We start from the raw sequence: 14,485 nt of genomic DNA, 5'->3' as shown, positions 1-14,485 counted from the left end.
TATATTATTGACGAAAATTAAAAAAATTAAAAAACTATTAATTCAAGATTAAAGTCTATTTTTAAAAATATTTAAAAAGAATTATGAAGATTAGATATTTAATTAATGATATTATATGTAAAATAATATGTTAATTAGAAAGTAATAAAAATAATAATAAAATATTGAAAAAGTGATTTGGAGGTGAATTGGGGTGCCCATTCTCTATTTTACTCTCCAAATATAGAGAATGGAGAGTAAAATAGAGATGGGTTGGAGATGGCCTTAGACTCTTTTCTAAGCAGTATCAAAATTTAAATAAGTTGTCAAGCCTAATTCAAAATTAGATTTTTTTTTTTTTTTTTATGATAAAGGGGAGTCATTTTATCATAAACAAAAATAAAATAAAATCCGGCACTGTGAAGGTTTGAACTCACAACACATAGTTTACTAGGAGCACACTTGACCAAGGAGCTAGGAAGCTCAATCATTGACATATTATATATATATATATATATATATATATATATATATATATATATATATATATATAAATTTTCGACCAAGTAGTATCGGATGACACCCCTTAATATAATGTGCATCTGCCCTTGATGGTAGTGATTTAACACTTGGAAAGAAACATGGAGAGTTAATGAATAGATACAAATTGAGCATGAACCTCGACGTCTGCAAGGTCTAACTCAGAGGTTCACGTACGGGCTATGGCTTTAATTGAATCAGGACATGAAGAGAAAGAGAGTTGGTTATTAGTTTTTTTATGGAGCTTGCTTAATGGTTTTCATGATGATTTAATCAGAGGCGGATCCAAGATTTAAAGATTATGAGTGTCATGTCGTCATTTCAAATAGGTGTGTTCATTAAATCAATCAAATATTTAACCTACTTTTGATATTGTAAATAGCAATTTCGGACTTCGATCAGTTATTCATCTTTTTCGTTTATGAAGATAAATGAATAAAAAAAATTTAAAAAATTATAACAACTTGGTGCAAAGAAAAAAATTCCACCAATATCTTCTATAAATACACCAGGTGAAATCATATTCTAAATACACTCAATAATTCTGATATTTACTTTTTTCAAGACTTGATTCAAAATCATTGTTGATTACAAAAGAATTCTCAAAATGACTCAAAAGGATCTCCTGAACTTTCCTCTTAAACTTACTTTATTTTGGAATGTAAGTTAAGACATGTGATTAGGACATGTAGGATCTCTCAAGGATTAATAGAGACTTTAGAAGCTAATACAAACAAGAGTGTCGCGCCCCGTTTTTCTCAAAACGGGTTCTGATGCACGACCTAACAACTATTTTGGGTTTTTGGTGGATTAAAGAGTCGCCACCTAATGAATTAAGGCGCGTTAGGGCACCTATCTAACCTAGCTAATTCTAGCTAAGGTCTACGAACCAGAGATCAGGGTAAGGGTTCAAGTTACCTCGAGGAAAGGTGTTAGGCATCCCTCGAGGTCCACAAATGTGGGTCCCGGCCGTGTCTCATGCAATATGTGGGGGTTACAAGTAGCAATTAAGGTCACTTCATTATTTGGTTATTTAATTAGCATGATTACTAGGTGATGAATAAATATTAAACAATTAAAATCAATTTATTTATTAATTTAATAAATTAAGCATGCGAAAACTAGGTGATAACAACATTAAGCAATTAAGAGCACTTTAATTATTTTAATTAGTTAGTTAAACATGTCACTAGGTGATAACATAATATTAAACAATTAAGGAAACTTTAGTTATTTTAATTAATTAATTGAGCATGCAAGACTAAGTGATAAGTCAACAAATAAATATTAAACAATAAGGAGATAAGCGAGGAGATAGAAATTACACAAATAGATAAGCAAACATTTTTTATTTTAATTAAACTACCCCAAATAAATATAATTATTATAAACAAATAAAGGGACAAAGGAAAGGGAGACTCTGAAGGACTTTAGGATCAGCACTCGACTTTTCTTTATTTTTTCAATAGGCTTCCGTGTAGGGACAGACAAAACCAAAGATTTGTCTCTTCAAGCCTAAGTCGATGTCATCATCTCCATAGGGCCTAAACTACCCCTACCCCAACCCCACCACCACATGCTTTCGTCTCTAAGAGATGTCTAGCGTCCCACGTAAGGTCCAAGAGGCATTGGACTGCTACTAAGGTGAATTTAGACAAAGTAAAATATAATAGGCCCACCTAGACACCAAGTCAAACAATTTGGACAAGCATTTAGCACGTAGAGTCTCATATTGGCCTCTAGATTTTAATTTAAACATGCTAGCAAACACACATAAAGTGAAAGGTCTTAGGCTTAGGTGTGTTAACATACAGATATACACATGGTGTTAAAAGATGATTATTTAATTAAGAGTGACGGGAAATTATTACAAAATGCAGCACTATGTTAAGCAACTGATTTTAAAGGGGGCAAAATTACTGACATAACAAACTTATTTATTTGATTTTAGAAATATAGCAGAAAAGTGATCATACAAATGCAGAAATTTATTTTAGAAAAACAGCAGCAGATTTATTACTAATGCAGAGATGCTTAAATTAAGAGTAGCAGTTTAGTTGGTGCATAAAGTAGTTAGTAGCTGATCTTAGGCGTAAAAACATTTAATTACGAGATAGGAAATTAATTATTTCATGCAGATGAAATCTGGACAGATTAGCTATTGATTTAAGAACAATTGTATTACCAGCATGATGTTAAGGCAGAGTCTACTTTAAATGTAATTTGTCTAAATGGGACAAAGTGTAGCATGTAGGAAAAATAGTTAATCAAATTCAGTTCTTAATGACAACAAAATTATTATGATTGTTTAACAGTGGCCGGAATGTAACATAATTGCTACAGTTATTTCAGACGTTGACAAATTACTTCTTATTTTATTTTACTTAACATTAATTGATACAATAATTAATTATCAATCCTAAGAACATGATTTCTAAATAGGAAATGAGAAATCACTTGAAACCTATATGCATAATTTCTACACCCAAATAATATATTAAGAATTATATAACTCCTACAGGCATGGTTTCTAAATGAACATGCTGAAAATTTATTTATAAACCTACGTACATGATTTCTAAGTGATCGAAAATATTATAGCTCCTATAGGCATGATTTCTAAATTTAATATAACATATAAAACAATTAACAAATTATTTCAACACGTAAATTCTAATTTAGAACAAATTTAATTATTTGAAGATCCTATGAGCATGAATTCTATAACCAATTTATTGGAAAGATTACAATTTTATTTTTTGAGAACACATAAATCACCTATTTAGTTGTTTAAACATATAGATGTGATTTCTAAAAAAAAAAACAAAAAATGGCAGAAAATATATTTTAAAATGAATTATGACAAAATTCACAATTTTATTCATTTTATATAAAAGAGACCAGTTTAATTGAATGGCACAAGGAGCAGACATATATCAATGTTTTAATTGTTCATAATTAAGAAGTTGGTTAAAAGTTAATTCAAAAGCATATTATAGTGAGCAATTAAGACACGATCGTCTTTGAACTGTAAATAAAGATTAAATAGATGATTAATTACAATATCATATTTTGTTTTATCATTTGTTTTTATACTAAATGTCAATAATATACATTCGGGTATGCAAAAGGAAGACGACATATATTTAAACCAAAATTAAGCAAAAACCAACTAATCTACACAGAGGTATATCAAAACAGTGAGCAAGTAGGCGGACACAACCTATCAACATGCTTTCTAACACAACCTAAATAGCAATAAGGTAAACACGTAGCACGTAAATCCCCATCCCTCCCTTAGACGATCCCCCAAATTATTACATATATAGGAGAGAGAGTTAAGAGTTTACAAATTATTATAGAACGATGACAAGAAAAAATAAAACAAAATAATAAAATAGCAAAAATATGAAATCAGCCTGTCTATCCTTCTCTATTATGGCGACTCTCCATATCTTGAGCTTCTAGTTTAATCCTGCTAAACCAAAGAAAGGAATACTGCGAGTGCATATAGATATAACAAAAACAAATATTATTTATAAGATCGATTATATAGACATAATCATGAAGCAAACACAAGCACACAATGAAAGGAGATGGAGATATAAAAAGGACATGGGTGCTTCCTTCGTTTATGATTCTCCAATTTTGGGGCTTATGCATAATAAATAAGTAACTAAATAGTGATGTAAGAACAAAATTAAATACGTGTATGAAGAGTACCAACCAGTTAAGCAGTTAAAATATATCAGCAATGAAGACGAACTTAATCCGAAGAACGACCCGAACACAGCAAACAACAACACAGAGAGAAGCCTTTATGTTTACCGGAAAACTTAATTTATTTATTTTTTAAGAGTAGAGAGAGAGCAATATTATTTTTTACTTAGAATTAGAATATGTGAGCAAGTTAGGACGTGAGTAAATGTATGAATGTGTAGAGATGTCCGGATGAGAGTATTCAACCGTGTGTGTGAGTATGAGTCTTTTTTTTTTTTTTTTTTTTTTTTTGAGGAATTATGAGCTTTATTTATATACAAAAGGGAGGGCACAACATAAAAGGAAAAGAAATAATTAAGGAGACATTAAGAATTAGTTTTCCTTATTTTAAAGGAGAGCCAAAATTAGACTTATTTTAATTTATTTTCTACCGAATATAAGCAAGTAAGAAAATCTGGTTAAGCTTTAATTAAGGTGAGAAATATTCACTAACATATATTTTCCTTGTTAAGGAGGAAGCCAAAATCAGATTTTAAAATGTTATTATTACCAAATAATGAGCAACTAAATATGGCAAAGAAATGATTAAGAATTTTCAATAGTGCAAGAACCGGTTGAAAATAAATATTTACCTAATATTAAATTACCATAAATAAACAAATAAGCATCAATCAAGAAATATTATTTTCCTTTAAGAAAAGGAAGAACCAAATCAGCCACATATATGTACGCATGCTACAAATAGATCAATTTAAATGCACTTATCATGCATAAACATGTATAGAGTCGTTGACAATAAATGATCTACTAACAAACACTTCAAAAAAAATTTATAGATCACTAATTATACTACATACCATTATCATGTAAGTAGAACAAGTCATCACAATGGCAAATCAAAACAAATTGGGAAAAACTTTTCGATAGTAATTAAATAGAATAATTATAGTAGAAGCGGTTTAGGGAAAGTCAAAAACTTTATGTCGATCTTGTAGTAGTACGAATCAACCAAACAAGCAGAAGCAACACATGATTATATTCAACCAAGTATCAAAACATAACATAATTCATAAAATCTGGAAATGACCACTAGCCGTTCGAATTTTAAGATTAAAATGGTTTCTACAATTACTAAGCATGCATAGAACTTCCATATCAAAAAATCAAAGCCATATTGCAAACAGGAAGAAGAGTAAAATTGCTAAATATGCGATAATAATCTGAAAGAAATGTACCCGGACGGATCTGTTAAAGATCCGTCTTTTGAACAGTTTGAAACTCTCAAAAAGCTCCGCCGGAACTTGTTGTTCACTTGTTCGGAGCTGCTGTCCAGAAGCGAGAGAGGGAAGAGGAGGCAGGCGACTGAGTGCCGCTGCTGGCCTCACTGTACACTGCTGCTGGTTGCTGCCTGCCGGTGCTGGAGCCGCTGGTGCTGCTGGTGGAGGAGCTGTTCGCTGTTGCCGGTCAGAGCTGCTGCCAGCGATGGAGGCTGCTGCTGCCAGTGTTGCTGTCCGGTGTTGCTGTCCAGCAGAAGCAGCGCTGGAGAGGCAGAGCAGCGGAGCTGCTGCCTGCTCGTCTTTGCCAGCGAGAGAGGAGAAAGCAGAGAGGTTTCGCCGGTGCTCAACGCCTCGTGGTGGTCTCGCCGGGAAAGGAGAAGAGAGGGAGAAAACATCGTCTCCTCTGCTGGCTTTCGCCGGAAAAATGGCAAGGAGAGAGAGGGGAGGCGGCTGCCTTAGAGAGAGGGAGAGGATGAGTGAATGAAAGTATTTTAGGGTTTTGGTCTTCTTAGGACTAAAATAGGAAAGGTTCAAATAATTTGATCTCGTCCGTTGACTTAATTATAGATGAAGGGCTAGGATTTAAACGGAATGAGATGGACGGTCAAGATTTAAAGGAAGGGCTTAAAATCAGATTTGATTGGATTTGGAATGGCCAAATTTGAAATAAATTTGGCTAGAATTGCAATGAGGGGATGGTTATTATTGAAATAAATGAAAATTGATTAGGCTAGAATTGAAAGGAATTAGAATAAAATAGGCTATAAATTAAATGATTTTGAGGAAATTTTTAAGAAATGCTATTCAATTAAATACTACACATATTATAATATTTTTTATATAATTAACATCACTTAAATTTTAAAACATTTGAATAAAATAATTACTTTGAGCTTTACTAATAATTTAAAAAATATCTTAATAATATTTATGATAATTTTATAAAGCACACATACTAAAAATGTACAATTTTTAGGCAAAAATCAATTAAAATTTTAAACTCAAAATATATTTTTAAACACATATTTAATCGAATAGCAATCCAAAAAGGTTAAAGGTCGGTCAAAATTGGGTGTCAACAGAGAATGTAGTCAAAGAAACAAGTCCGGAAATTAAGCACAGAAAGAAAAGGGTTAAGCGACCTTGACGTACTGTGTGACGCGTCGCCCTAGGGCCTGAACTTCAGAAGTCATGCCTTGGCGTACTGTTGGCGCGTCGCGCCAGGGCCTGAACTACTGAAGTGCAGCCTTGGGCTATGAGTGGCGCGCCGCCCCACACCCATACCCATACCCATAAAATCTGACAAAATTTTATGCTCAATTTAGGGTCCTAACTCGTTTAGAATAGGGGAATTCTCCTAAACTCTTCTCGATTCTCAAATCCAACACAAATACATGAGGAATTCAACACAATTCCTTTGGGCAATACAACTTTTACCGAAGATCAACAACACGAAAAGAAATCGCAACCTCCATTGTTCAAGAATTTAACAAAAAACAAGAACTACTCAAGAACTCTTTGAATACAACAATTTCGTGGATAACTGTCATGACCCAAGGCTACCCCCTAGATGTGACACGGCGTACAAGGCTTCGAGAAGCCTCATAGCATATCATAACATAAGAGCATAGAAAAAAAAGGGCGGAAATTTAAAACTTCGAAGTCTTTTATAAAACAAGAGGGAGTCTATAATACCATGTCTCAAACCATCTATAACACTTAAATACAATCTTAGGGACACAACCCTTACAAAAATCTAAAACATAAAAGAAAGACCTAAGGGACATAATGGTGAAGCCCTCGAATACTATGAGGACTCACCAATCTTCTTCTTCTTGATCTACTATGGTCCTAGCCACGAGGGTGGAAGCCGATATCACCAAATCCTACACTTATAGAAAATGTAGAAATATGGGTTAGCACAAAAATGTACTGAGTATGGAAGCATGCATAAAAATCCTTAAAACATGCTAAAAGAGACATTTTAGTTGAAACCATGCTATATGCCAATTTTGAACATCATCTTGAAATAGTTGAGGAATGTAGCTCATAAAACAACTCATGTACAATTCATCATAGCAAAAAGGATATCATCATAATCACAAGCATAGTCTCCAACATATACATTATGCATACCCCAATCATCACTGTCGCACCCCGTTTTTCTCAAAACGGGTTTTTCCTTTCGAATGCACGACCTAACAACTCTTTTGGGCTTTTGAGAACTGAAGAGTCGCCACCTAACGAATTAAGGCGCGTTAGGGCACCTATCTAACCTAAACTAATTCTAGCTAAGGTCAACGAACCAAAGATCAGGGTAAGGGTTCAAGTTACCTCGAGGGGAAGGTGTTAGGCATCCCTCGAGGTCCACAAATGTGGGTCCCGGCCGTATCTCATGCAATTTATGTGGGGGTTACTAGTAGCAATTAAGGTCACTTCATTTATTATTATTTAATTAAACATGTTTGCTAGGTGGTAACTAATATTAAACAATTAAGTTCAACTCATTTATTCATTTAATTAATTAAGCATGCAAAAACTATGTGATAATATAAGCGAAAAATAAATATTTAAACAATTAATGAAGAGGAGCGAGGAGACAGAAATTGCATAATCAAATAGAATAAACGATTTTTATATTTTTATTTAAGCTACCTCAAGCAAATATAATAATAAACAAATAAAGGGACAAAGGAAAGGGAGACTCTGAAGGACTTTAGGATCAGCACTCAACTTTTCTTATTTCGGTCGGTTTCTCGTAGGGACAGACAAAATCAAGGTTTGTCATTTAGACTGAATCGATGTCATTATCTCCATAGGGCCTAAACTACCCCTACCCCACCACCACATGCTTTTCGTCTCTAAAATGTGTCTAGCGTCCCCACGTAAGGTCTAAGAGGCATTGGACTGCTATTAGGGTGAATTTAGATAAAGATAAAATATGACTAAACTTCTCAAACTCACTAAACCTCTTAAAGTGAGAATTTCAAGCCAATCCAAATCATGAACATCTAGAACACTCAACGACCTTGCTATCTAAGCACATTTCTTTCAACTTCTAAGGTCAGAGCAAGTTATCACTCAACTTTCACATCTATCACACAAGGTGATTCCAAACTATGGAGAATTACACTTCTATACTCTTTTAAATGAGTCCACTCACTCAACATCTATAGGCATCACTTAAACACCACTATTCATCAAATCCTCTATCACATCCTAAAATTCATTATGGCTAAGTTGGGTTATACAAACATACACACATAACCATAATCAAACCAATGTATTGTAAAGACAACATAAAAGCTCATCATGTCCAATTTATCAAGTCACAAAAGACAAGCACTACCGAAATAAAAGTAAGCATGAAACACATACCGGGAGCAACATTAGGAGGACACTCTTGTTCACCTCTAGCTTGAAGAACATCAGACCTAATTTTCTTCCTCTCTCTTCCCCAAGTGGTAAGTACTAGGCAATATCTCACTTTGTGGTTGCTTCCACCATAACCATAGCAACCCTTCGTGTCGGCTAGATACTTACCATCATGCCTTTTTCTACACCTAGCACAAGTAAGCCTAATCACATAAGATCCACTACCACTTACTCTTTGAGATTTTCGGGTAGACGCCCTTTTTTGGTCAAACTTTGGGGGAACCTTGGAAGAGCTTTGATCGACCATAAAATATTTCTTGAGAGGAATTGTCATTATCAACTCTATACCTCTTTGTTACTCTAGACCTCTCTTCAAGTTTCTCCCTTTCAAACCGTTGAGCATGAATCACAACACAATCAATATTCATATCATTCTCAAGCATATCCATACTACATTCTTTTGCTATCAAGTAGGATACACCCAACACAAACTTACTCATCTTCATTCTAGGGTCAGCCACTATGGATGAGGCATATAGCTCGACAATTTATTGAACACCCGAGCATACTCCTCAACACTTATCCTACCTTGACGAAGGTTAATAAACTCAAGTATCTTAGCCTCTCTCATCTCTAAAGGGAAAAACCTATCAAAGAACCCATTTTTAAATCTTTCCCATTCCATGGGGCCTGCTTCTACTGGCCTCGCCTCTTTCCATTGACTAAATCACATTTGAGCAACATCCTTCAATTGGTAAGCGGCCAATTCTGCCTTCTTTACCGGAGTCACTCCCACAAAGTTCAACACCCTAGAGACCTTATCTATAAACTCTTGAGGATCTTCCTTCATCTTTGACCCATAGAATTCCAAAATTTCTTTCCCGACTTGAGCCAACAATTGAAAACCATACCTAATCTTCTCATTAGACACATACTCCCCTATGGGGACAATTAGAGCTTGGGGAGGAGCTTGGAGAGGAACCTCTTGCTACTTATTGTCTTCCATATTCCTTTCAACGTAAGCCCTTGAAGTAGTAATATTTTGAAAACCATAGGGCACACATTAAGAGAAAGACCTAATAAAGTTAAACTCTATGGCACGACTTAGAGAATGAAGAAGTAAAGTTTTCCTAACATCTGATAGCCTCCTATTCATAAATGTGGCGCGCTTCATATTTATGAACAAGACTCTACTAGACGTGGTTTGAGACATCCTAAAACCATCCCAAAATCTTGTGCTCTGATACCATGTTTGTTACAACCCAAGGCTACCCCTAGATGTGACACGGCGTACAAGTCTCATAGCATATCATAAAATAAGAGCATAGGAAAAAAAGGGCGGAAATTTAGAACTTTTCTTTACAATCGGAGTCTTTTATAAAACAAGAGGGAGACTATAATACCATGTCTCAAACCATCTATAACACTTGAATATAATCTTAAGGACACACCCCTTACAAAAGTCTAAAACATTAAAGGAAGACCTAAGGGACATAATGGTGAAGCCCTCGAATACTATGATGACTCACCAATCTTCTTCTTTTTTATGTACTATGGTCCTAGCCACGAGGGTGGAAGCTGATATCACCAAACCCTACACTTATAGAAAATGTAGAAATATGGGTTAACACAAAAATGTATTGAGTATGGAAGCCATGCATAAAAATCCTTAAAACATGCTAAAAGAGACATTTTAGTTGAAACCATGCTATATGCCAATTTTGAACATCATCTTGAAATAGTTGAGGAATGTAGCTCATAAAACAACTCATGTACAATTCATCATAGCATAAATGATATCATCATAATCACAAGCATAATCTTTAACATAAACATAATGCATACCCCAATCATCACAAGACATAGTTCACACACATAGTTAAATACCAAGATCATCTCATCATAATAGAACCATCACATATGTAACCCTAGGTTATACTTGTGCAATGCATAGATAAGATCCCATAATCTTATCTACATTAAGTATCATTTTTAGGTCATCATAATCATGCATAACCTACTTTGACCTTATCCATAGCCAACACTCATAGACAAAGGGACATTCATGTTCATAGCTTATAACAAGTAAAGTTATTCTTAGCAACAATCCATATCATACATGCATAAATTCATATATCTTCATAGCATTAGGAAACCACACCATAACCCCATACATGGTCTACTTGTGCAATGCATAAGTGAAGTCCCATATCCCCACTCACACTAAGTAGAGCTCATTGAGAAAGTCATAAGTATAGTCCATGTTCATGTGCATAATTCATATAAAGTATGCATTAACTCATAATTCATCATGTCATAAGAGAAACATACCACGACCACTCTCAAAGCCTACTTGTGCAATGCATGAATGAATTCTCATACCCCCATTCATACTAAGTAGAACCTCTTGAGGAACCATAGTACATAACTCATGTTCTTGTTCATGTAGGAAAATATCCTTAACCGACATAGACCATGTGAGTTACATGGAATTTAGTGTCTTTCCCTCACATCAAAAAGAGGTGTCCTACTTGCCTAAGGTATAACTAATTTGTTAGCTTAGGTGGATCCACTAGCTAAAGACCTATGTGGGCACATAGTTATGAGATAGGGTGATTGCTACTAGAAACCCGGACTAACTGAGGTATAAGGTTTCTGTAGCGACCCTAAAAATAGATAGGTGAAACTAGAGCCTAACGTATGAATTTTTAAAGTTTAAGCATAAATTGGAAGTAGTCACTTTTGAAAAAAAAAATAGTTCAGAATCTGGAAATTGGCTAAGTTCAAAATCTGGAAATTCTGCCAAGTGTGGAAATCAGTGAGTTTTTGGCCAACTTTGAGCAGTCATAACTCCTAGTTCAGGATGATCCAGGAGTAGTTCCAGTTATGTTTGGAAAGCCCTTGAAACGATCTTTCCAACGCCACCGAGTTTGCTCGATTCCGAGTTCATATGAGTGAGTTATGCCCTTTGAAAGTTGGGCAGTTGGCAAGGAGTCCGTCCGGAAATTTAAGGGCATTTTGGTCTTTTCACAAATCTTTTCTTTTGAGGTTATATTATTGTGTTAGGCTGATTGTGGATCATTTTGTTCCATTTTAAAAGAGTAAGGAAGGGTTCTCTTTGGAACACCATTGAAGGCCAAGGTGAAGTTGGAGCTAGGGTTGAAGGTTTTGAGTGCTTTCTTCTTCAATTTTTCGTGGGTTTCAACTTAGAGGTATGGTGACCCTTGATCCTTGATCAATCTTTCTTTCAAGGAGTCCAATCAAAAGTGTTTCAAAGAACAAAATCTCAAATTCTAATCTAAGCATGGATTCATTGGCAAAACGTTTTCTAAGCCATTATATTGATGAATTAATGTTTGATTAATGTTTTTAAGATGATTTCATATGGAATTCCTTGAAGAATCCATGTTTTCCCTAAATTCCTAAATTTGCTTATGAAGTGGGTCTTTTGCTTATGATTCAAAGTTTATGAGATTGTGTTTGGATTGGATTGTATTAGTGACTCTTATGATTTTCTACATCTATCTATGATGAATTGATGATGTATGGATAAATTGAAAGTTGTGGCCTTATGGGCAAGTTATGATGAATTCTCTTGTGGTAAGTAAAATGGTTGGGACTTGAGTGTTGTTGATTATGGCTTTGGAGGATGGTAAGTTGGCTTAATCTCTTATTATGGATAAAATTGTTCTTGCTTAGTTTGATCCACTTATGGTGGAGGTGTTTAATTATGGAATGTATTATGAACATGGACTTGAATGCATTATCTATTGAATTAAAGTGTTATCAAGTTATGAAATGTTATTGTACTATGTGAAGGTATTCTTATGGTTATAAGGTGATTTTGTACAAAGTGTTATTGTATTGTATATTATATATATAAATGAGGCTATATGTAAAGTCCACTATGAAGCTATATGTAAAGTTTTATGTGAAGCTTTATGTGTGAAAGTATGATGTGAATGAGTTTACGTGATCTTGTGATGATCCTATGTAAAGTGGATAGCATTGTGATTTAAAGTATGATTTTCTCATGATGTATATATATGAAATGATGTTGGATTATGAAGTATCCTTAGATGATAATGTTGTGACTTGGTTGGTAGACTAAAGTGTCCCTCCTTGTTACTTAAAGTCTTGAATGCATGAATGTGTGAAGTGGGCTAGAACTAAGAAATGGTGACCTTTCTATAAATGCTAAAAGAGGAATTCTAGGCCAAGACTTGAATCGGCAAAACTAAGAAATGATGCCCTTTCATAAGTCTAGCTTTCTTAAGTAAATGTATAACCTTGAAGGATGGGCCTTAGGGCGAAGTTCCCTTCTTGAGTGAGATGATAGACTTAGAGATGGATGGAGCCGGAACGGCATGAAAATCCTTATCTAAGAAAGTCAAATGAGCTATCCTTATGAACCTTGATTGGCCATGACTAAGAAATGGGGCCTTTCTTGGGAAGAGGTACTATGAGTTGGTTGAACTAGAAAAGGAACCCTCTCTAAGTACATATGTGATTGAATACTCTATGGAAAACAAGGCTAGCACCGAGTGGATGTGGTTAGGAAGGTGGCCTAGTTGAGTATGATATTAGGCACAATGAACTTCCTTGGACATCTCCTAAACCATGTGCCTACATGGGTTGCTTATTAGTTCTACCTTTGGCAAGTAGAACAACCTCCACGGAGTAGGATAGACTCCGGATTCCATACCTAGCTAGTATGGTCTATGTCGGTTATGCCTATTCCCATCATGTGGGATGTGCACTCTAGTTATTGGATAGGTTCTACAACGTGTAGGTAGTAGTATGGGATGCTATCTACACATGGCACGAGTAGGCTTTGAAGATACTAAAGTGAGTTCCCTAAGTCTAACGACTATTATTTGAAAGTCCCCTTATGTGCTTAAATGTCTCCTAAAGTGGTTCATTAAAGAATTTTGACTTAGCATGTTATATTGTAATGGTACATTCCTTATCTATGGTAACCCTTAGGAACACTTAGGTGTATATAAAGAGATTGTATGGGCGGTCACTTCATGTTTCACTTAAGTGTGGCTTTGGGTAACTTGAGATAGAGGTCATGAAATGATGAAAAGGCTTACTTGTCAATTATATTCATGTATTGTACATTGGTACTAGTTGAATATGTCTATTATGTGGGTATTGTCTTATATGTGGATGATGACTTGAAATGTGTCTCTTATAATTGTGATATGAAGGTTTTATAAAAAATGGCATGAAAGCACATTTTTCAAATAAATGTCCTTTTTAGCATGTTTTTGCATGGTCATCATACTTAGTACTTAATTGTGCTAATTCCATATTTCTCTATTTTCTACAAGTGTAGGTTCCGGCAAGTGAGCGGGTTTTGTAGTAACTTGGGATTTGAAGTTCTTCCTAGATTTTGTGGTATGTCCTCATATGTCGAGGGCAAGACTTTTCTATTCTAGTTTTATGATAAGGTTCTTGTAATAGACTTAATAGACTTCTTTTGATTGTAAAGGGCCGTGTCTCTAGTATGTTTTCACGTTTATGTCTAAGATGGCTAAGAGACTTAGTATTCCGTTTGTGTACTTTTGAATGATGTTTTTAAAAGTGAC

General features: G+C 34.6%; 1 protein-coding gene across 1 annotated transcript in view; it reads left to right on the top strand.

The window, feature by feature from the left end:
* Nucleotides 1-13,900, top strand: part of LOC125834427 (ethylene-responsive transcription factor SHINE 3-like) — a 388,745-nt gene extending 374,845 nt beyond the window's left edge. Inside the window, exon 3 of the mRNA XM_049513578.1 lies at nt 13,888-13,900. The gene's annotated coding sequence lies outside the window, so the exon portion shown is untranslated. The remainder of the gene's footprint in view (nt 1-13,887) is intronic.
* The last annotated feature ends 585 nt before the right edge of the window (nt 13,901-14,485 follow it).

Source organism: Solanum verrucosum, unplaced genomic scaffold (assembly GCF_900185275.1).
Source record: "Solanum verrucosum unplaced genomic scaffold, falcon-dt-bn FXZP01000279.1, whole genome shotgun sequence".
NCBI classification, from domain to species: Eukaryota; Viridiplantae; Streptophyta; class Magnoliopsida; order Solanales; family Solanaceae; genus Solanum; species Solanum verrucosum.
The sequence above is the reverse complement of the archived record's forward strand: the minus strand, read 5'-3'. Positions and strand labels throughout refer to the sequence as shown.